General features: G+C 50.4%; 11 non-coding genes and 22 pseudogenes across 11 annotated transcripts; all 33 read left to right on the forward strand.

The window, feature by feature from the left end:
• The first annotated feature begins 6066 nt into the window (after window positions 1–6066).
• LOC135603875 (5S ribosomal RNA) lies at window positions 6067–6185 on the forward strand. The gene has a single exon (XR_010484169.1). It is a non-coding gene; the product is annotated as a 5S ribosomal RNA (ribosomal RNA).
• A 350-nt stretch (window positions 6186–6535) lies between these two features.
• LOC135602357 (5S ribosomal RNA) lies at window positions 6536–6654 on the forward strand (annotated as a pseudogene).
• Window positions 6655–7004: 350 nt separating this feature from the next.
• Window positions 7005–7123, forward strand: LOC135604687 (5S ribosomal RNA; annotated as a pseudogene).
• A 350-nt stretch (window positions 7124–7473) lies between these two features.
• Window positions 7474–7592, forward strand: LOC135600826 (5S ribosomal RNA). Its single transcript, XR_010483139.1, has one exon. It is a non-coding gene; the product is annotated as a 5S ribosomal RNA (ribosomal RNA).
• Window positions 7593–7942: 350 nt separating this feature from the next.
• On the forward strand, window positions 7943–8061 carry LOC135602651 (5S ribosomal RNA; annotated as a pseudogene).
• A 350-nt stretch (window positions 8062–8411) lies between these two features.
• LOC135604601 (5S ribosomal RNA) lies at window positions 8412–8530 on the forward strand (annotated as a pseudogene).
• Window positions 8531–8880: 350 nt separating this feature from the next.
• Window positions 8881–8999, forward strand: LOC135600945 (5S ribosomal RNA). Its single transcript, XR_010483253.1, has one exon. It is a non-coding gene; the product is annotated as a 5S ribosomal RNA (ribosomal RNA).
• A 350-nt stretch (window positions 9000–9349) lies between these two features.
• LOC135604180 (5S ribosomal RNA) lies at window positions 9350–9468 on the forward strand (annotated as a pseudogene).
• Window positions 9469–9818: 350 nt separating this feature from the next.
• LOC135604409 (5S ribosomal RNA) lies at window positions 9819–9937 on the forward strand (annotated as a pseudogene).
• Window positions 9938–10186: 249 nt separating this feature from the next.
• On the forward strand, window positions 10187–10305 carry LOC135604457 (5S ribosomal RNA; annotated as a pseudogene).
• A 350-nt stretch (window positions 10306–10655) lies between these two features.
• Window positions 10656–10774, forward strand: LOC135599667 (5S ribosomal RNA). The gene has a single exon (XR_010482013.1). It is a non-coding gene; the product is annotated as a 5S ribosomal RNA (ribosomal RNA).
• A 350-nt stretch (window positions 10775–11124) lies between these two features.
• LOC135602652 (5S ribosomal RNA) lies at window positions 11125–11243 on the forward strand (annotated as a pseudogene).
• A 350-nt stretch (window positions 11244–11593) lies between these two features.
• LOC135604533 (5S ribosomal RNA) lies at window positions 11594–11712 on the forward strand (annotated as a pseudogene).
• A 350-nt stretch (window positions 11713–12062) lies between these two features.
• On the forward strand, window positions 12063–12181 carry LOC135601645 (5S ribosomal RNA; annotated as a pseudogene).
• A 350-nt stretch (window positions 12182–12531) lies between these two features.
• Window positions 12532–12650, forward strand: LOC135599279 (5S ribosomal RNA; annotated as a pseudogene).
• Window positions 12651–13000: 350 nt separating this feature from the next.
• On the forward strand, window positions 13001–13119 carry LOC135599855 (5S ribosomal RNA). Its single transcript, XR_010482196.1, has one exon. It is a non-coding gene; the product is annotated as a 5S ribosomal RNA (ribosomal RNA).
• A 350-nt stretch (window positions 13120–13469) lies between these two features.
• Window positions 13470–13588, forward strand: LOC135603039 (5S ribosomal RNA; annotated as a pseudogene).
• A 349-nt stretch (window positions 13589–13937) lies between these two features.
• On the forward strand, window positions 13938–14056 carry LOC135602060 (5S ribosomal RNA; annotated as a pseudogene).
• Window positions 14057–14406: 350 nt separating this feature from the next.
• On the forward strand, window positions 14407–14525 carry LOC135604167 (5S ribosomal RNA; annotated as a pseudogene).
• Window positions 14526–14875: 350 nt separating this feature from the next.
• LOC135600352 (5S ribosomal RNA) lies at window positions 14876–14994 on the forward strand. The gene has a single exon (XR_010482675.1). It is a non-coding gene; the product is annotated as a 5S ribosomal RNA (ribosomal RNA).
• Window positions 14995–15344: 350 nt separating this feature from the next.
• LOC135603259 (5S ribosomal RNA) lies at window positions 15345–15462 on the forward strand (annotated as a pseudogene).
• Window positions 15463–15711: 249 nt separating this feature from the next.
• Window positions 15712–15830, forward strand: LOC135604587 (5S ribosomal RNA; annotated as a pseudogene).
• A 350-nt stretch (window positions 15831–16180) lies between these two features.
• Window positions 16181–16299, forward strand: LOC135603857 (5S ribosomal RNA; annotated as a pseudogene).
• A 249-nt stretch (window positions 16300–16548) lies between these two features.
• On the forward strand, window positions 16549–16667 carry LOC135599264 (5S ribosomal RNA; annotated as a pseudogene).
• A 350-nt stretch (window positions 16668–17017) lies between these two features.
• On the forward strand, window positions 17018–17136 carry LOC135604280 (5S ribosomal RNA; annotated as a pseudogene).
• A 249-nt stretch (window positions 17137–17385) lies between these two features.
• Window positions 17386–17504, forward strand: LOC135604307 (5S ribosomal RNA; annotated as a pseudogene).
• Window positions 17505–17854: 350 nt separating this feature from the next.
• On the forward strand, window positions 17855–17973 carry LOC135599764 (5S ribosomal RNA). Its single transcript, XR_010482107.1, has one exon. It is a non-coding gene; the product is annotated as a 5S ribosomal RNA (ribosomal RNA).
• A 350-nt stretch (window positions 17974–18323) lies between these two features.
• LOC135602602 (5S ribosomal RNA) lies at window positions 18324–18442 on the forward strand (annotated as a pseudogene).
• A 350-nt stretch (window positions 18443–18792) lies between these two features.
• On the forward strand, window positions 18793–18911 carry LOC135603474 (5S ribosomal RNA; annotated as a pseudogene).
• Window positions 18912–19261: 350 nt separating this feature from the next.
• Window positions 19262–19380, forward strand: LOC135603886 (5S ribosomal RNA). The gene has a single exon (XR_010484170.1). It is a non-coding gene; the product is annotated as a 5S ribosomal RNA (ribosomal RNA).
• A 350-nt stretch (window positions 19381–19730) lies between these two features.
• On the forward strand, window positions 19731–19849 carry LOC135601227 (5S ribosomal RNA). Its single transcript, XR_010483527.1, has one exon. It is a non-coding gene; the product is annotated as a 5S ribosomal RNA (ribosomal RNA).
• A 523-nt stretch (window positions 19850–20372) lies between these two features.
• LOC135603898 (5S ribosomal RNA) lies at window positions 20373–20491 on the forward strand. The gene has a single exon (XR_010484171.1). It is a non-coding gene; the product is annotated as a 5S ribosomal RNA (ribosomal RNA).
• Window positions 20492–20841: 350 nt separating this feature from the next.
• On the forward strand, window positions 20842–20960 carry LOC135600195 (5S ribosomal RNA). The gene has a single exon (XR_010482522.1). It is a non-coding gene; the product is annotated as a 5S ribosomal RNA (ribosomal RNA).
• The last annotated feature ends 166 nt before the right edge of the window (window positions 20961–21126 follow it).

Genomic DNA, 21126 nt, shown 5'->3' on the forward strand with positions numbered 1-21126 from the left:
GTCTTTGTTATATGGTGTGTGTAAAGGAGCATTCAAATCAGGAAACCCACATAGATGAAATTTCAGTGGTCAAAGAATTCCCTGATGTATTTCCTGATGACTTGCCTGGTTTACCTCTAGATAGAGAGGGTGAATTTGCTATTGATCTAGTCCCCAGTACAACCCCAATATCTAAGCCTCCCTACAGAATGGCACCACTTGAGTTAGAAGAATTAAAGAAGCAAATACAAGAATTATTAGATAAGGGTTTCATACGACCCAGTGTATCCCCATGGGGTGCTCCGGTACTATTAGTGAAGAAGAAGGATGGAACATTGAGGCTTTGTATTGATTATAGACAGTTGAATCAGGTGACCATCAAAAACAAATATCCCATACCTAGAATTGATGATTTGTTTGATCAACTGCAGGGTGCACAAGTATTCTCTAAGATTGACCTGAGGTCAGGTTACTATCAGTTGAGGATCAAAGAGGAGGATATTTCAAAAACAGCCTTCAGAACTCGATATGGTCATTATGAATTCTTGGTGATGCCTTTTGGTTTGACTAATGCCCTTGCAGCTTTTATGGAACTAATGAATAGGACATTTCAACAGCTCTTGGATATCTGTGTAATTGTATTTATTGATGACATATTGGTGTATTCAAGGAGTAATCAGGAGCATGAGGAACACTTGAGGAAGGTATTGTCCATACTAAGAGAAAAGAAGTTGTATGCAAAGTTCAGCAAATGTGAATTTTGGTTGAATGAAGTTGCCTTCTTAGGCCATGTGATTTCAGGAAAGGGTATATCTGTTGATCCAAGGAAAATAGAAGCTGTAGTTGAATGGGAAGTACCAACAAATGTGACAGAAGTTAGGAGCTTCTTGGGCATGGCAGGTTATTATAGGAGATTTGTGGAGGGATTTTCTCGAATTGCTCAACCTCTCACCAAACTCACTAAGAAGAATATGAAATTTGTATGGGGTGATGATTGTGAGCAAAGTTTTCAAGAGTTAAAAAGAAGATTGACTAGTGCCCCTATTCTCACTATTCCAAGGGGTAATGATGAGTTTGTAGTTTATACTGATGCTTCAAGTAAGGGCCTAGGATGTGTTTTGATGCAGGAAGGGAGAGTAATTGCGTATGCTTCTAGGCAACTTAAAGGTTATGAACTGAATTACCCAACTCATGATTTGGAATTGGCAACAATTATTTTTGCTTTAAAGATTTGGAGACATTATTTGTATGGTCGGCAGTTTGAAATCTTTACTGATCACAAGAGTTTAAAATATATTTTCACTCAGAAAGAGTTAAACATGAGGCAGCGAAGATGGATTGAACTTCTGAAGGATTATGATTGTACCATCCGTTATCACCCGGGCAAAGCCAATGTTGTAGCTGATGCACTTAGTAGGAAATCTACAAGTTTTATGGCTAGTCTGGTCGTGAAGCAATGGAAGCTAATAGAAGAAAATTTTGATTTGAAAGCTTTGAGGAAAGAGCAAGACTCGATGATTCTGATGGCCTCCATTCAAGTGCAGTCTGATCTTATGCAACAAATTAAGGAAGGACAATTACGAGATCCACATTTAATCTACTTGAGGAGTGAAGTAGAAAAGGGATTGAAGCCACAATTTCAAATTTCAAAGGATGGCCTATTGAGATTTGGGGAGAGAGTATGTGTACCAAATGAACTAGTTATCAAGAATCAAATCCTAACTGAAAGTCATACTTCAAAGTACACCCTACACCCTGGGAGCACTAAGATGTATAGAGATCTTCGAAGTCATTATTGGTGGAAAGGCATGAAGAAAGAAATGGCAATGTATGTTTCTAAATGTTTAACTTGTCAGCAAATCAAAGTGGAACACCAAAGACCTGGAGGGTTGTTGCAACCTTTAGTTATTCCTGAATGGAAATGGGAATGTATTACTATGGATTTTGTTTCAGGACTACCCAGAACCTCGAGGAAGCATGATGCTATTTGGGTTATCATTGATAGGTTAACAAAATCTGCGCATTTCCTACCGATTAATATGACTTATTCACTTGATAGACTTGCAGATTTATATGTTAATGAAGTAGTAAGACTTCATGGTATTCCAAAGGAGATTATCTCTGATAGAGACTCCAGATTTCTCTCTAGATTCTGGAGAAAATTGCAGGAGTCGATGGGCACTAAAGTCAAGTTTAGTACTGCATATCATCCTCAGACTGATGGTCAGTCAGAAAGAACAATTCAAACACTTGAGGATTTGCTTAGAGCCTATGTTATGGATTGGAAAGGTGAATGGGATAAGGATATTTCACTTGTTGAGTTCACGTATAATAATAGTTATCATTCAAGTATTCAGATGGCTCCTTATGAAGCTCTATATGGGCGAAAGTGCGTAACACCTGTATGTTGGGAGGAAGTTGGAGACAGAAAGCTATTAGCACCGGACAAGGTACAAGAAACTACCGAGAAAATTCAAGTAATAAGGAAAAGGTTAAAAACTGCTCAGAGTCGTCAAAAGAGTTATGCTGACAATAGAAGACGAGATATTGAGTTTGAAATTGGAGATTTTGTATTCTTAAAAGTCTCCCCTTCCAAAGGCATTATGAGGTTTGGGAAGAAAGGAAAATTAAGCCCAAGATTTATTGGACCTTTTGAGGTTCTTGAGAGGGTTGGTTCTGTCGCTTACAGGATTGCCTTGCCACCAGCATTGAGCCATGTCCATGATATATTTCATGTCTCGATGATTAGAAAGTATATGTATGACCCTTCTCACATCATTAAGTATGAGCTGGTGGAGTTCGATAAAGATCTATCCTATGTGGAAGAGCCTATTCAGATTATTGATAAGAAAGAAAAAGTCCTAAGGAATCGGGTCATCCCACTGGTTCAAGTAAATTGGAGACATCATTCTGGAGAAGAGACAACTTGGGAGCTAGAAGAGGAAATGAAAAAGGTGTATCCTCGTCTTTTCATCGAATAGAGGTATGATAAATTTAGAGGACTAAATTTTTCTTTTAAGGGGGGGAGAGTGTAACACCCCTCATTTCCGAATTTTCGTATAATATTTCTGGTGATAATGTAAGCATCTATTTTTAATTGACACAAGAAATAGAGTATGAATCAGAGGTAACTTATTTTTAAGATTTGGGAGATCTGTTCAAAAAAAAAAAAAAGAAAGAAAAGAAAGAAAGAATCTGAGGACCTATATGTAAACCCTAAGGACCTAATCGTGAATATGATAAAAACGAGGACTAAACTACAAAATGCACCAAATGACAAATTCCACCGCTTAAGCCTCTCTGCCTTCGTTGTTAAGGAAGCAGAGGAGGCAGCTCGTGGGTGACCAGGGAAAGAAAAGAAGAAAAAGAAGAAGAAGAAGAAGAAGGAGAAGAGAAAGAAAATTTGGGGCTTTTAGGGTTTTTGCTTTAATCTTGTTACTTCGGGTCAAAATTTGCAAAGGCAAGTGTTCTAACCCCATCCTACATAAGTATTTGACTCTGTTTTTATGTTGATTCAAAATAAATTGGAAGATTTCTATTTAGAAACTGATATATCTCTCTTTGGACTTAAACCATAGATTCTGAAAGTCTTTCGGTAAACTGACCCCTAAGCACTGTTTCGGCTATAAGTTTTAATATAGAATGAGAATTCAGGCAGGAACTATTTTGTTTGAAATTAGACTCGTATGTGTTTCTTTTGACACCGATTTTGTAGATTTTGGACACCGAATACTTACCCAAAAATTTGTTTCAAAAGAGCCTATAGACGCTGTAAAACAGAGTTCAGATTTCTGACCTTTCGATACTAAAACGCCTATAACTCCCTGTTGAAAATTCTGATTTGTATCAAACTGATTTTATTTGAAAGTAGACTTGAAATTCTCTCTTTTGACATATAGTTTGAAAATTTTGGAGTTTAATTGCCCACCCTATCGTCTGTTGATTCCGACCCTATAAATTCTGTAACACAGTGATTGTGATTTTGACCTTGTGTTACCAAATCAGAGGTAACTCAGTGTTGGGAGCCCTGTTTCATATGAAATCTGTTCCATCTTAATATAGATTGATATATGATTCGACCATAGCCTTATTATGGGTATTGGAGCATAATTGTTATTCTAAAATATTTGTTTGATGTGCCACTGGAATTCTGTCCGAAATCGAGCTCTGGTTGATTTCGCGTATTTGGTTCCATTCCTTTGGATATCTGAATTTGTCTAACCTTCTTATTGGAATTGAGCTGATTATGATTGCTTGGAATCCCTGTACACTCTTGCTTCCAATTCTTTCCTAAAATGAATACTTTTGTGAGAGATTTGTTCCTTGCATCATTATTTTTGAAAAGGCACATGTATGTTTGGTTGTTCCGCGTGTGCTTCCGTTATATGCTGCTTATTGTTGAAACTGCCTTCTTGTACTCTGGTGTGTGGGATATTGTGAACCTTTGCCAGAAATGGTAAAGGGAGTTGTGAACCTTTGCCAGAAATGGTAAAGGGAGTTGTGAACCTTTGCCAGAAATGGTAAAGGGAGTTGTGAACCTTTGCCAGAAATGGTAAAGGGAGTTGTGAACCTTTGCCAGAAATGGTAAAGGGAGTTATGCATAGAGCCTGCGATGCTCTGCCGGCCCCCTCTGACTTCACCTAGACGTGGGTGGATGGAGCTCCCAGACGTGGGAGACTTTTGTCAGGTGGTCATTCAGAAATGGATGAATCACATTCTGACTGAGATCCCACTACACCCTCTATATGTTTGATATGACATCCAGAGTTTTGGTGAGTTATTTCTGTTCGTGCTCTGGATAAGTATGATATGATTGCAACGTCAAGGACGACGTTTGAGCTTCTGTACGACATATGAGTTTGATATGCTCTGAAATGCTTCATTCACTATTGAGTTTGCTTCGTAATGTTCCATAGATCGTTGATGTGTTCTGGAACATTTTATATGCCATTGATAAGCTCCGATATGTTTCCTTTGTTTCTGATATGCTCCAATTACTCTATGCCCCATCTGTTAGGAATCAAATATGTATGATTAAAAAGGACAATTATGATTCTGCTCCTAATGATATTATGTATACGAAATCGTATATTCTGCTTTTGTGTTTTGATACTGTATCTCTTTGGAAATTGTACTATTTTGATATGGATATGTTAGTCACTTGCTGAGCTCTTTATGCTCACCCCGTTTGTTGATAAATTTTTCAGGATAGCGTATCGCTTGCTTAAATGTTAAGAATGGGCTGAGGCAGTGGAAAGTTTAGAAGACGTTGGGCAGAACTTTTGTTAGCATATATGTAGTTGTGTATAAGCTACCTTGCATCTAATGAAATGTGACTATGAATCTAAACCTATGGATTTTGTGTAAGTTAAAGGATCCCTCATGTATAGGGTTTTGGAATGTTAAATTAAATTTGTGTAATGATATGAACTTATGGTAAATCGATGATTGTGGTGACTGCATAGATTTCCCCACTTGTGGACTTATATTGTGGTTTTTATTTTGATGAGTCGGGTTCAGATGGTATAAATTTTCGAGTGATGTGTGCTATGTTTATGAATTGCACAGGGATATGAATTGGTAGATTATAGAAGTGAAATTTTTGATTTGAATGTTTTCTTAGTGACCTCAAATGTGTGTTTGGATCCTGGGTTAGTTGTGACGAAAGATTTTAAATATCATGTATATTTTTAGGGGTGTGACAGTGACTCCCTGGGAAGTCCTCGTGTTGCACTCCTTTTTGCATCCCGGGATTCGAAACATCTCCCGTAGAGCTCCGAGACGATTGTTTTGGGGCTGGAAATTTGCTGTGACCGCTACGCGGTCAGTATCGAGGGGCTCGGAGAGAGCTTTCCGGATTGGGGTCGCAATAGCGATTCCTAGATCGTTCGAGAAAGTGCCGATGGTTTCGGCACGCGCTTGCCGTGACCGATACACAGTTGTCGGGCTAGGGCTCGGACAGAGCATGCAATAGGGATTTCGTGAACGTTCGAGAAAGCGCCGACGGTTTCGTGACGGGCAAGAGGCTCTGGACGTTGATACGCCGACCGCGACGTGCACATAGGCGAGGGACGAAGCATGCGAAACGGGTGCGATAATGCCAGCACTAAATCACCGGAACCCATCAAAACTCCGAAGTTAAGCGTGCTTGGGCCAGAGTAGTACTAGGATGGGTGACCCCCTGGGAAGTCCTCGTGTTGCACTCCTTTGTGCATTCCGCGATTCGAAACATCTCCCGTAGAGCTCCGAGACGATTGTTTTGGGGCTTGAAATTTGCTGTGACCGCTACGCAGTCAGTATCGAGGGGCTCGGAGAGAGCTTTCCGGATTGGGGTCGCAATAGCGATTCCGAGATCGTTCTAGAAAGTGCCGATGGTTTCGGCACGCGCTTGCCGTGACCGATACGCAGTCGTCGGGCTAGGGCTCGGAGAGAGCTTTCTATAGGGATTTCGTGAACGTTCGAGAAAGCGCCGACGGTTTCGTGACGGGCAAGAGGCTCCGGACGTTGGTGCGCCGACCGTGACATTCACATAGGCGAGGGACGAAGCTCGCGAAACGGGTGCGATAATGCCAGCACTAAATCACCGGATCCCAACAAAAAACCGAAGTTAAGCGTGCTTGGGCCAGAGTAGTACTATGATGGGTGACCCCTTGGGAAGTCCTCGTGTTGCACTCCTGTTTGCATCCCGGGATACGAAACATCTCCCGTAGAGCTCCGAGACGATTGTTTTGGGGCTGGAAATTTGCTGTGACCGCTACGCAGTCAGTATCGAGGGGCTCGGAGAGAGCTTTCCGGATTGGGGTCGCAATAGCGATTCCTACATCGTTCTAGAAAGTGCCGATGGTTTCGGCACGCGCATGCCGTGACCGATACTCAGTCGTCGGGCTAGGGCTCGGAGAGAGCTTGCAATAGGGATTTCTTGAACGTTCAAGAAAGCGCCGACGGTTTCGTGACGGGCAAGAGGATCCGGACATTGATGCGCCGACCGCAACGTGCACATAGGCGAGGGACGAAGCTCGCGAAATGGGTGCGATAATGGCAGCACTAAATCACCGGATCCCATCAAAACACCGATGTTTAGCATGCTTGGGCCAGAGTAGTACTACGATGGGTTGCCCCCTGGGAAGTCCTCGTGTTGCACTCCTTTTTGCATCCCGGGATACGAAACATCTCCCGTAGAGATCCGAGACAATTGTTTTGGGGCTGGAAATTTGCTGTGACCGCTACGCAGTCAGTATCGAGGGGCTCGGAGAGAGCTTTCCGGATTGGGGTCGCAATAGCGACTCCGAGATCGTTCTAGAAAGTGCCGATGGTTTCGGCACGCGCTTGCTGTGACCGATACGCATTCGTCGGGCTAGGGCTTGGAGAGAGCTTGCAAGAGGGATTTCGTGAACGTTCGAGAAAGCGTCGACGGTTTCGTGACGGGCAAGAGGCTCCGGACGTTGATACGCCGACCGCGACGTGCACATAGGCGAGGGACGAAGCACGCGAAACGGGTCCGATAATGCCAGCACTAAATCACCGGATCCCATCAAAAATCCGAAGTTAAGCGTGCTTGGGCCAGAGTAGTACTAGGATGGGTGACCCCCTGGGAAGTCCTCGTGTTGCACTCCTTTTTCCATCCCGGGATTCGAAACATCTCCCGTAGAGCTCCGAGACGATTGTTTTGGGGCTGGAAATTTGCTGTGACCGCTACGCAGTCAGTATCGAGGGGCTCGGAGAGAGCTTTCCGGATTGGGGTCGCAATAGCGACTCCGAGATCGTTCTAGAAAGTGCCGATGGTTTCGGCACGCGCTTGCTGTGACCGATACGCAGTCATCGGGCTAGGGCTTGGAGAGAGCTTGCAATAGGGATTTCGTGAACGTTCGAGAAAGCGTCGACGGTTTCGTGACGGGCAAGAGGCTCCGGACGTTGATACGCCGACCGCGACGTGCACATAGGCGAGGGACGAAGCACGCGAAACGGGTCCGATAATGCCAGCACTAAATCACCGGAACCCATCAAAACTACGAAGTTAAGTGTGCTTGGGCCAGAGTAGTACTAGGATGGGTGACCCCCTGGGAAGTCCTCGTGTTGCACTCCTTTTTGCATTCCACGATTCGAAACATCTCCCGTAGAGCTCCGAGACGATTGTTTTGGGGCTGGAAATTTGCTGTGACCGCTACGCAGTCAGTATCGAGGGGCTCGGAGAGAGCTTTCCGGATTGGGGTCGCAATAGCGATTCCTAGATCGTTCTAGAAAGTGCCGATGGTTTCGGCACGCGCATGCCGTGACCGATACTCAGTCGTCGGGCTAGGGCTCGGAGAGAGCTTGCAATAGGGATTTCTTGAACGTTCAAGAAAGCGCCGACGGTTTCGTGACGGGCAAGAGGCTCCGGACATTGATGCGCCGACCGCAACGTGCGTATAGGCGAGGGACGAAGCTCGCGAAATGGGTGCGATAATGGCAGCACTAAATCACCGGATCCCATCAAAACACCGATGTTTAGCATGCTTGGGCCAGAGTAGTACTACGATGGGTGGCCCCTTGGGAAGTCCTCGTGTTGCACTCCTTTTTGCATCCCGGGATACGAAACATCTCCCGTAGAGATCCGAGATGATTGTTTTGGGGCTGGAAATTTGCTGTGACCGCTACGCAGTCAGTATCGAGGGGCTCGGAGAGAGCTTTCCGGATTGGGGTCGCAATAGCGATTCCGAGATCGTTCTAGAAAGTGCCGATGGTTTCGGCACACGCTTGCTGTGACCGATACGCAGTCGTCGGGCTAGGGCTTGGAGAGAGCTTGCAATAGGGATTTTGTGAACGTTCGAGAAAGCGTCGACGGTTTCGTGACGGGCAAGAGGCTCCGGACGTTGATACGCCGACCGCGACATGCATATAGGCGTGGGACGAAGCACGCGAAACGGGTCCAATAATGCCAGCACTAAATCACCGGATCCCATCAAAAATCCGAAGTTAAGCGTGCTTGGGCCAGAGTAGTACTAGGATGGGTGACCCCCTGGGAAGTCCTCGTGTTGCACTCCTTTTTGCATCCCGGGATTCGAAACATCTCCCGTAGAGCTCCGAGACGATTGTTTTGGGGCTGGAAATTTGCTGTGACCGCTACGCAGTCAGTATCGAGGGGCTCGGAGAGAGCTTTCCGGATTAGGGTCGCAATAGCGATTCCTAGATCGTTCGAGAAAGTGCCGATGGTTTCGTCACGCCCTTGCCGTGACCGATACACAGTCGTCGGGCTAGGGCTCGGAGAGAGCTTGCAATAGGGATTTCGTGAATGTTCGGGAAAGCGCCGACGGTTTCGTGACGGGCAAGGGGCTCCGGACGTTGATACGCCGACCGCGACGTGCACATAGGCGAGGGACGAAGCACGCAAAACGGGTCCGATAATGCCAGCACTAAATCACCGAAACCCATCAAAACTACGAAGTTAAGTGTGCTTGGGCCAGAGTAGTACTAGGATGGGTGACCCCCTGGGAAGTCCTCCTGTTGCACTCCTTTTTGCATTCCGCGATTCGAAACATCTCCCGTAGAGCTCCGAGACGATTGTTTTGGGGCTGGAAATTTGCTGTGACCGCTACGCAGTCAGTATCGAGGGGCTCGGAGAAAGCTTTCCGGATTGGGGTCGCAATAGCGATTCCGAGATCGTTCTAGAAAGTGCCGAAGGTTTCGGCACGCGCTTGCCGTGACCGATACGCAGTCATCGGGCTAGGGCTCGGAGAGAGCTTGCAATAGGGATTTCGTGAACGTTCGAGAAAGCGCCGACGGTTTCGTGACGGGCAAGAGGCTCCGGACGTTGATGCGCCGACCACGACGTGCACATAGGCGAGGGACGAAGCTCGCGAAACGGGTGCGATAATGCCAGCACTAAATCACCGGATCCCATCAAAAAACCTAAGTTAAGCATGCTTGGGCCAGAGTAGTACTACGATGGGTGACCCCTTGCGAAGTCCTTGTGTTGCACTACTTTTTGCATCCCGGGATACGAAACATCTCCCGTAGAGCTCCGAGACGTTTGTTTTGGGGCTGGAAATTTGCTTTGACCGCTACGCAGTCAGTATCGAGGGGCTCAAAGGGAGCTTTCCGGATTGGGGTCGCAATAGCGATTCCTAGATCGTTCTAACAAGCACCGACGGTTTCGTGACGGGCAAGAGGCTCCGGACCTTGATGCGCCGACCGCGACTTGCACATAGGCGAGGGACGAAGCTCGCGAAATGGGTGCGATAATGGCAGCACTAAATCACCGGATCCCATGAAAACACCGAAGTTTAGCATGCTTGGGCCAGAGTAGTACTACGATGGGTGGCCCCCTGGGAAGTCCTCGTGTTGCACTCCTTTTTGCATCCCGGGATACGAAACATCTCCCGTAGAGATCTGAGACGAATGTTTTGGGGCTGGAAACTTGCTGTGACCGCTACGCAGTCAGTATCGAGGGGCTCGGAGAGAGCTTTCCGGATTGGGGTCGCAATAGCGATTCCGAGATCGTTCTAGAAAGTGCCGATGGTTTCGGCACGCGCTTGCCGTGACCGATACGCAGTCCTCGGGCTAGGGCTTGGAGAGAGCTTGCAATAGGGATTTCGTGAACGTTCGAGAAAGCGACGACGGTTTCGTGACGGGCAAGAGGCTCCGGACGTCGAAACGCCGACCGCGACGTGCACATAGGCGAGGGACGAAGCACCCGAAACGGGTGCGATAATGCCAGCACTAAATCACCGGATCCCATCAAAAATCCGAAGTTAAGCGTGCTTGGGCCAGAGTAGTACTAGGATGGGTGACCCCCTGGGAAGTCCTCGTGTTGCACTCCTTTTTGCATCCCGGGATTCGAAACATCTCCCGTAGAGCTCCGAGACGATTGTTTTGGGGCTGGAAATTTGCTGTGACCGCTACGCAGTCAGTATCGAGGGGCTCGGAGAGAGCTTTCCGGATTGGGGTCGCAATAGCGACTCCGAGATCGTTCTAGAAAGTGCCGATGGTTTCGGCACGCGCTTGCTGTGACCGATACGCAGTCGTCGGGCTAGGGCTTGGAGAGAGCTTGCAATAGGGATTTCGTGAACGTTCGAGAAAGCGTCGACGGTTTCGTGACGGGCAAGAGGCTCCGGACGTTGATACGCCGACCGCGACGTGCACATAGGCGAGGGACGAAGCACGCGAAACGGGTCCGATAATGCCAGCACTAAATCACCGGAACCCATCAAAACTACGAAGTTAAGTGTGCTTGGGCCAGAGTAGTACTAGGATGGGTGACCCCCTGGGAAGTCCTCGTGTTGCACTCCTTTTTGCATTCCACGATTCGAAACATCTCCCGTAGAGCTCCGAGACGATTGTTTTGGGGCTGGAAATTTGCTGTGACCGCTACGCAGTCAGTATCGAGGGGCTCGGAGAGAGCTTTCCGGATTGGGGTCGCAATAGCGATTCCTAGATCGTTCTAGAAAGTGCCGATGGTTTCGGCACGCGCATGCCGTGACCGATACTCAGTCGTCGGGCTAGGGCTCGGAGAGAGCTTGCAATAGGGATTTCTTGAACGTTCAAGAAAGCGCCGACGGTTTCGTGACGGGCAAGAGGCTCCGGACATTGATGCGCCGACCGCAACGTGCGTATAGGCGAGGGACGAAGCTCGCGAAATGGGTGCGATAATGGCAGCACTAAATCACCGGATCCCATCAAAACACCGATGTTTAGCATGCTTGGGCCAGAGTAGTACTACGATGGGTGGCCCCCTGGGAAGTCCTCGTGTTGCACTCCTTTTTGCATCCCGGGATACGAAACATCTCCCGTAGAGATCCGAGACGATTGTTTTGGGGCTGGAAATTTGCTGTGACCGCTACGCAGTCAGTATCGAGGGGCTCGGAGAGAGCTTTCCGGATTGGGGTCGCAATAGCGATTCCGAGATCGTTCTAGAAAGTGCCGATGGTTTCGGCACGCGCTTGCTGTGACCGATACGCAGTCGTCGGGCTAGGGCTTGGAGAGAGCTTGCAATAGGGATTTTGTGAACGTTCGAGAAAGCGTCGACGGTTTCGTGACGGGCAAGAGGCTCCGGACGTTGATACGCCGACCGCGACGTGCACATAGGCGTGGGACGAAGCACGCGAAACGGGTCCAATAATGCCAGCACTAAATCACCGGATCCCATCAAAAATCCGAAGTTAAGCGTGCTTGGGCCAGAGTAGTACTAGGATGGGTGACCCCCTAGGAAGTCCTCGTGTTGCACTCCTTTTTGCATCCCGGGATTCGAAACATCTCCCGTAGAGCTCCGAGACGATTGTTTTGGGGCTGGAAATTTGCTGTGACCGCTACGCAGTCAGTATCGAGGGGCTCGGAGAGAGCTTTCCGGATTAGGGTCGCAATAGCGATTCCTAGATCGTTCGAGAAAGTGCCGATGGTTTCGTCACGCCCTTGCCGTGACCGATACACAGTCGTCGGGCTAGGGCTCGGAGAGAGCTTGCAATAGGGATTTCGTGAACGTTCGGGAAAGCGCCGACGGTTTCGTGACGGGCAAGAGGCTCCGGACGTTGATACGCCGACCGCGACGTGCACATAGGCGAGGGACGAAGCACGCAAAATGGGTCCGATAATGCCAGCACTAAATCACTGAAACCCATCAAAACTACGAAGTTTAGCATGCTTGGGCCAGAGTAGTACTACGATGGGTGGCCCCCTGGGAAGTCCTCGTGTTGCACTCCTTTTTGCATCCCGGGATACGAAACATCTCCCGTAGAGATCCGAGACGATTGTTTTGGGGCTGGAAATTTGCTGTGACCGCTACGCAGTCAGTATCGAGGGGCTCGGAGAGAGCTTTCCGGATTGGGGTCGCAATAGCGATTCCGAGATCGTTCTAGAAAGTGCCGATGGTTTCGGCACGCGCTTGCCGTGACCGATACGCAGTCGTCGGGCTAGGGCTCGGAGAGAGCTTGCAATAGGGATTTCGTGAACATTCGACAAAGCGCCGACGGTTTCGTGACGGGCAAGAGGCTCCGGACGTTGATACGCCGACCGCGACGTGCACATAGGCGAGGGAAGAAGCACGCGAAACGGGTCCGATAATGCCAGCACTAAATCACCGGATCCCATCAAAACTCCGAAGTTAAGCGTGCTTGGGCCAGAGTAGTACTAGGATGGGTGACCCCCTGGGAAGTCCTCGTGTTGCACTCCTTTTTGCATCCCGGGATTCGAAACATCTCCCGTAGAGCTCCGAGACGATTGTTTTGGGGCTGGAAATTTGCTGTGATCGCTACGCTGTCAGTATCGAGGGGCTCGGAGAGAGCTTTCCGGATTGGGGTCGCAATAGCGATTCCTAGATCGATCGAGAAAGTGCCGATGGTTTCGGCACGCCCTTGCCGTGACCGATACACAGTCGTCAGGCTAGGGCTCGGAGAGAGCTTGCAATAGGGATTTCGAGAACGTTCGAGAAAGCGCCGACGGTTTCGTGACGGGCAAGAGGCTCCGGACGTTGATATGCCGACCGCGACGTGCACATAGGCGAGGGACGAAGCACGCGAAACGGGTCCGATAATGCCAGCACTAAATCACCGGAACCCATCAAAACTCCGAAGTTAAGCATGCTTGTGCCAGAGTAGTACTAGGATGGGTGACCCCCTGGGAAGTCCTCGTGTTGCACTCCTTTTTGCATCCCGGGATTCGAAACATCTCCCGTAGAGCTCCGAGACGATTGTTTTGGGGATGGAAATTTGCTGTGACCACTACGCAGTCAGTATCGAGGGGCTCGGAGAGAGCTTTCGGATTGGGGTCGCAATAGCGATTCCGAGATCGTTCTATAAAGTGCCGATGGTTTCGGCACGCGCTTGCCGTGACCGATACGCAGTCGTCGGGCTTGGGCTCGGAGAGAGCTTGCAATAGGGATTTCGTGAACGTTCGAGAAAGTGCCGACGGGTTCGTGACGGGCAAGAGGCTCCGGACGTTGATACGCCGACTGCGACGTGCACATAGGCGAGGGACGAAGCACGCGAAACGAGTTCGATATTGCCAGCACTAAATCACCGGATCCCATCAAAACTCCGAAGTTAAGCGAGCTTGGGCCAGAGTAGTACTACGATGGGTGACCCCTTGGGAAGTCCTCGTGTTGCACTCCTTTTTGCATCACGGGATACGAAACATCTCCCGTAGAGCTCTGAGACGATTGATTTGGGGTTGGAAATTTGCTGTGACCGCTACGCAGTCAGTATCGAGGGGCTCGGAGAGTACTTTCCGGATTGGGGTCGCAATAGCGATTCCTAGATCGTTCGAGAAAGTTCCGATGGTTTCGGCACGCGCTTGCCGTGACCGATACGCAGTCGTCGGGCTAGGGCTCGGAGAGAGCTTGCAATAGGGATTTCGTGAACGTTCGAGAAAGCGCCGACGGTTTCGTGACGGGCAAGAGGCTCCGGACGTTGATGCGCCGACCGCAACGTGCACATAGGCGAGGGACGAAGCTCGTGAAATGGGTGCGATAATGGCAGCACTAAATCACCGGATCCCATCAAAACACCGAAGTTTAGCATGCTTGGGCCAGAGTAGTACTACGATGGGTGGCCCCCTGGGAAGTCCTCGTGTTGCACTCCTTTTTGCATCCCGGGATACGAAACATCTCCCGTAGAGATCCGAGACGATTGTTTTGGGGCTGGAAATTTGCTGTGACCGCTACGCAGTCAGTATCGTGGGGCTCGGAGAGAGCTTTCCAGATTGGGGTCGCAATAGCGATTCCGAGATTGTTCTAGAAAGTGCCGATGGTTTCGGCACGCGCTTGCCGTGACCGATACATAGTCGTCGGGCTAGGGCTCGGAGAGAGGTTGCAATAGGGATTTCGTGAATGTTCGAGAAAGCGTCGACGGTTTCGTGACGGGCAATAGGCTCCGGACGTTGATACGCCGACCGCGACGTGCACATAGGCGAGGGACGAAGCACGCGAAACGGGTCCGATAATGCCAGCACTAAATCACCGGATCCCATCAAAACTCCGAAGTTAAGCGTGCTTGGGCCAGAGTAGTACTAGGATGGGTGACCCCCTGGGAAGTCCTCGTGTTGCACACCTTTTTGCATCCCGGGATTCGAAACATCTCCCGTAGAGCTCCGAGACGATTGTTTTGGGGCTGGAAATTTGCTGTGACCGCTACGCTGTCAGTATCTAGGGGCTCGGAGAGAGCTTTCCGGATTGGGGTCGCAATAGCGATTCCGAGATCGTTCTAGAAAGTGCCGATGGTTTCGGCACGCGCTTGCCGTGACCGATACGCAGTCGTCGGGCTAGGGCTCGGAGAGAGCTTGCAATAGGTATTTCGTGAACGTTCGAGAAAGCGCCGACGGTTTCGTGACGGGCAAGAGGCTCCGGACGTTGATGCGCCGACCACAACGTGCACTTAGGCGACGGACGAAGCTCGCGAAATGGGTGCGATAATGCCAGCACTAAATCACCGGATCCCATCAAAAACCTAAGTTAAGCGTGCTTGGGCCAGAGTAGTACTACGATGGGTGACCCCTTGGGAAGTCCTTGTGTTGCACTCCTTTTTGCATCCCGGGATACGAAACATCTCCCGTAGAGCTCCGAGACGTTTGTTTTGGGGCTGGAAATTTGCTTTGACCGCTACGCAGTCAGTATCGAGGGGCTCTAAGAGAGCTTTCCGGATTGGGGTCGCAATAGCGATTCCTAGATCGTTCTAGAAAGCGCCGACGGTTTCGTGACGGGCAAGAGGCTCCGGACGTTGATGCGCCGACCGCGACGTGCACATAGGCGAGGGACGAAGCTCGCGAAATGGGTGCGATAATGGCAGCACTAAATCACCGGATCCCATCAAAACACCGAAGTTTAGCAAGCTTGGGCCAGAGTAGTACTACGATGGGTGGCCCCCTGGGAAGTCCTCGTGTTGCACTCCTTTTTGCATCCCGGGATACGAAACATCTCCCGTAGAGATCTGAGACGATTGTTTTGGGGCTGGAAATTTGCTGTGACCGCTACGTAGTCAGTATCGAGGGGCTCGGAGAGAGCTTTCTGGATTGGGGTCGCAATAGCGATTCGGAGATCGTTCTAGAAAGTGCCGATGGTTTCGGCACGCGCTTGCCGTGACCGATACGCAGTCGTCGGGCTAGGGCTCGGAGAGAGCTTGCAATAGGGATTTCGTGAACGTTCGAGAAAGCGCCGACGATTTCGTGACGGGCAAGAGGCTCCGGACGTTGATGCGCCGACCGCGACGTGCACATAGGCGAGGGACGAAGCTCGCGAAATGGGTGCGATAATGCCAGCACTAAATCACCGGATCCCATCAAAAAACCTAAGTTAAGCGTGCTTGGGCCAGAGTAGTACTACGATGGGTGACCCCTTGGGAAGTCCTTGTGTTTCACTCCTTTTTGCATCCCGGGATACGAAACATCTCCCGTAGAGCTCCGAGACGTTTGTTTTGGGGCTGGAAATTTGCTTTGACCGCTACGCAGTCAGTATCGAGGGGCTCTAAGAGAGCTTTCCGGATTGGGGTCGCAATAGCGATTCCTAGATCGTTCTAGAAAGCGCCGACGGTTTCGTGACGGGCAAGAGGCTCCGGACGTTGATGCGCCGACCGCGACGTGCACATAGGCGAGGGACGAAGCTCGCGAAATGGGTGCGATAATGGCAGCACTAAATCACCGGATCCCATCAAAACAACGAAGTTTAGCATGCTTGGGCCAGAGTAGTACTACGATGGGTGGCCCCCTGGGAAGTCCTCGTGTTGCACTCCTTTTTGCATCCCGGGATACGAAACATCTCCCGTAGAGATCTGAGACGATTGTTTTGGGGCTGGAAATTTGCTGTGACCGCTACGCAGTCAGTATCGAGGGGCTCGGAGAGAGCTTTCCGGATTGGGGTCGCAATAGCGATTCGGAGATCGTTCTAGAAAGTGCCGATGGTTTCGGCACGCGCTTGCCGTGACCGATACGCAGTCGTCGGGCTAGGGCTCGGAGAGAGCTTGCAATAGGGATTTCGTGAACGTTCGAGAAAGCGCCGACGATTTCGTGACGGGCAAGAGGCTCCGGACGTTGATGCGCCGACCGCGACGTGCACATAGGCGAGGGACGAAGCTCGCGAAATGGGTGCGATAATGCCAGCACTAAATCACCGGATCCCATCAAAAAACCTAAGTTAATCGTGCTTGGGCCAGAGTAGTACTACGATGGGTGACCCCTTGGGAAGTCCTTGTGTTTCACTCCTTTTTGCATCCCGGGATACGAAACATCTCCCGTAGAGCTCCGAGACGTTTGTTTTGGGGCTGGAAATTTGCTTTGACCGCTACGCAGTCAGTATCGAGGGGCTCAAAGAGAGCTTTCCGGATTGGGGTCACAATAGCGATTCCTAGATCGTTCTAGAAAGCGCCGACGGTTTCGTGACGGGCAAGAGGCTCCGGACGTTGATGCGCCGACCGCGACGTGCACATAGGCGAGGGACGAAGCTCCCGAAATGGGTGCGATAATGGCAGCACTGAATCACCGGATCCCATCAAAACACCGAAGTTTAGCATGCTTGGGCCAGAATAGTACTACGATGGGTGGCCCCCTGGGAAGTCCTCGTGTTGCACTCCTTTTTGCATCCCGGGATACGAAACATCTACCGTAGAGATCTGAGACGATTGTTTTGGGGCTGGAAATTTGCTGTGACCGCTACGCAGTCAGTATCGAGGGGCTCGGAGAGAGCTTTCCGGATTGGGGTCGCAATAGCGATTCCGAGATCGTTCTATAAAGTGCCGATGGTTTCGGCACGCGCTTGCCGTGACCGATACGCAGTCGTCGGGCTAGGGCTCGGAGAGAGCTTGCAATAGGGATTTCGTGAACGTTCGAGAAAGCGCCGACGGTTTCGTGACGGGCAACAGGCTCCGGACGTTGATACGCCGACCGCGACGTGCACATAGGCGAGGGACGAAGCACGCGAAACGGGTGCGATAATGCCAGCACTAAATCACCGGAACCCATCAAAACTCCGAAGTTAAGCGTGCTTGGGCCAGAGTAGTACTACGATGGGTGACCCCTTGGGAAGTCCTCGTGTTGCACTCCTTTTTGCATCCCGGGATACGAAACATCTCCCGTAGAGCTCCGAGACGTTTGTTTTGGGACTGGAAATTTGCTTTGACCGCTACGCAGTCAGTATCGAGGGGCTCAAAGAGAGCTTTCCGGATTGGGGTCGCAATGGCGATTCCGAGATCGTTCTAGAAAGTGCCGATGGTTTCGGCACGCGGTTGCCGTGACCGATACGCAGTCGTCGGGCTAGGGCTCGGAGAGAGCTTGCAATAGGGATTTCGTGAACGTTCGAGAAAGCGCTGACGGTTTCGTGACGGGCAAGAGGCTCCGGACGTTGATGCGCTGACCACGACGTGCACATAGGCGAGGGACGAAGCTCGCGAAACGGATGCGATAATGGCAGCACTAAATCACCGGATCCCATCAAAACACCGAAGTTAAGCGTGCTTGGGCCAGAATAGTACTACGATGGGTGACCCCCTGGGAAGTCCTCGTGTTGCACTCCTTTTTGCATTCCGCGATTCGAAACATCTCCCGTAGAGATCCGAGACGATTGTTTTGGGGCTGGAAATTTGCTGTGACCGCTACACAGTCAGTATCGAGGGGCTCAGAGAGAGCTTTCCGGATTGGGGTCGCAATAGCGATTCCGAGATCGTTCTAGAAAGTGTCGATGGTTTTGGCACGCGCATGCTGTGATCGATACGCAGTCGTCGGGCTAGGGCTCGGAGAGAGCTTGCAATAGGGATTTCGTGAACGTTCGAGAAAGCGCCGACGGTTTCGTGACGGGCAAGAGGCTCCGGACGTTGATGCGCCGACCGCGACGTGCACATAGGGGAGGGACGAAGCTCGCGAAACGGGTGCGATAATGCCAGCACTAAATCACCGGATCCTATCAAAAAACCGAAGTTAAGCATGCTTGGGCCAGAGTAGTACTACGATGGGTGACCCCTTGGGAAGTCCTCGTGTTGCACTCCTTTTTGCATCCCGGGATACGAAACATCTCCCGTAGAGCTACGAGACGTTTGTTTTGGGCCTGGAAATTTGCTTTGACCGCTACGCAGTCAGTATCAAGGGGCTCGGAGAGAGCTTTCCGGATTGGGGTCGCAATAGCGATTCCTAGATCGTTAGAGAAAGTGCCGATGGTTTCGCCACGCGCTTGCCGTGACTGATACTCAGTCGTCGGGCTAGGGCTCGGAGAGAGCTTGCAATAGGGATTTCGTGAACGTTCGAGAAAGCGCCGACGGTTTTGTGACGGGCAAGAGGCTCCGGACGTTGATACGCCGACCGCGACGTGCACATAGGCGAGGGACGAAGCACGCGAAACGGGTGCGATAATGCCAGCACTAAATCACCGGAACCCATCAAAACTCCGAAGTTAAGCGTGCTTGGGCCAGAGTAGTACTAGGATGGGTGACCCCCTGGGAAGTCCTCGTGTTGCACTCCTTTTTGCATCCCGGGATTGGAAACATCTCCCGTAGAGATCCGAGATGATTGTTTTGGGGCTGGAAATTTGCTGTGACCGCTATGCAGTCAGTATCGAGGGGCTCGGAGAGAGCTTTCCGGATTGGGGTCGCAATAGCGATTCCGTGATCGTTCTATAAAGTGCCGATGGTTTCGGCACGCGCTTGCCGTGACCGATACGCAGTCGTCGGGCTAGGGCTCGGAGAGAGCTTGCAATAGGGATTTCGTGAACGTTCGAGAAAGTGCCGACGGTTTCGTGACGGGCAAGAGGCTCCGGACGTTGATACGCCGACTGCGACGTGCACATAGGCGAGGGACGGAGCACGCGAAACGGGTGCGATAATGCCATCACTAAATCACCGGATCCCATCAAAACTCCGAAGTTAAGCGAGCTTGGGCCAGAGTAGTACTACGATGGGTGACCCCTTGGGAAGTCCTCGTGTTGCACTCCTTTTTGCATCCCGGGATACGAAACATCTTCCGTAGAGCTCCGAGACGATTGATTTGGGGCTGGAAATTTGCTGTGACCGCTACGCAGTCAGTATCGAGGGGCTCGGAGAGAGCTTGCAATAGGGAGTAGTACTACGATGGGTGACCCCTTGGGAAGTCCTCGTGTTGCACTCCTTTTTGCATCCCGGGATACGAAACATCTCCCGTAGAGCTCCGAGACGTTTGTTTTGGGGCTGGAAATTTGCTTTGACTGCTACGCAGTCAGTATCGAGGGGCTCGGAGAGAGCTTTCCGGATTGGGGTCGCAATAGCGATTCCTAGATCGTTAGAGAAATTGCCGATGGTTTCGCCACGCGCTTGCCGTGACTGATACTCAGTCGTCGGGCTAGGGCTCGGAGAGAGCTTGCAATAGGGATTTCGTGAACGTTCGAGAAAGCGCCGACGGTTTTGTGACGGGCAAGAGGCTCCGGACGTTGATACGCCGACCGCGACGTGCACATAGGCGAGGGACGAAGCACGCGAAACGGGTGCGATAATGCCAGCACTAAATCACCGGAACCCATCAAAACTCCGAAGTTAAGCGTGCTTGGGCCAGAGTAGTACTAGGATGGGTGACCCCCTGGGAAGTCCTCGTGTTGCACTCCTTTTTGCATCCCGGGATTTAAAACATCTCCCGTAGAGATCCGAGACGATTGTTTTGGGGCTGGAAATTTGCTGTGACCGCTATGCAGTCAGTATCGAGGGGCTCGGAGAGAGCTTTCCGGATTGGGGTCGCAATAGTGATTCCGAGATCGTTCTATAAAGTGCCGATGGTTTCGGCACGCGCTTGCCGTGACCGATACGCAGTCGTCGGGCTAGGGCTCGGAGAGAGCTTGCAACAGGGATTTCGTGAACGTTCGAGAAAGTGCCGACGGTTTCGTGACGGGCAAGAGGCTCCGGACGTTGATACGCCGACTGCGACGTGCACATAGGCGAGGGACGGAGCACGTGAAACGGGTGCGATAATGCCAGCACTAAATCACCGGATCCCATTAAAACTCCGAAGTTAAGCGAGCTTGGGCTAGAGTAGTACTTCGATGGGTGACCCCTTGGGAAGTCCTCGTGTTGCACTCCTTTTTGCATCCCGGGATACGAAACATCTTCCGTAGAGCTCCGAGACGATTGATTTGGGGCTGGAAATTTGCTGTGACCGCTACGCAGTCAGTATCGAGGGGCTCGGAGAGAGCTTTCCGGATTGGGGTCGCAATAGCGATTCCTATATCGTTCGAGAAAGTGCTGA

The sequence above is a fragment of the Musa acuminata genome, chromosome BXJ2-1 (genome assembly GCF_036884655.1).
Source record: "Musa acuminata AAA Group cultivar baxijiao chromosome BXJ2-1, Cavendish_Baxijiao_AAA, whole genome shotgun sequence".
NCBI classification, from domain to species: Eukaryota; Viridiplantae; Streptophyta; class Magnoliopsida; order Zingiberales; family Musaceae; genus Musa; species Musa acuminata.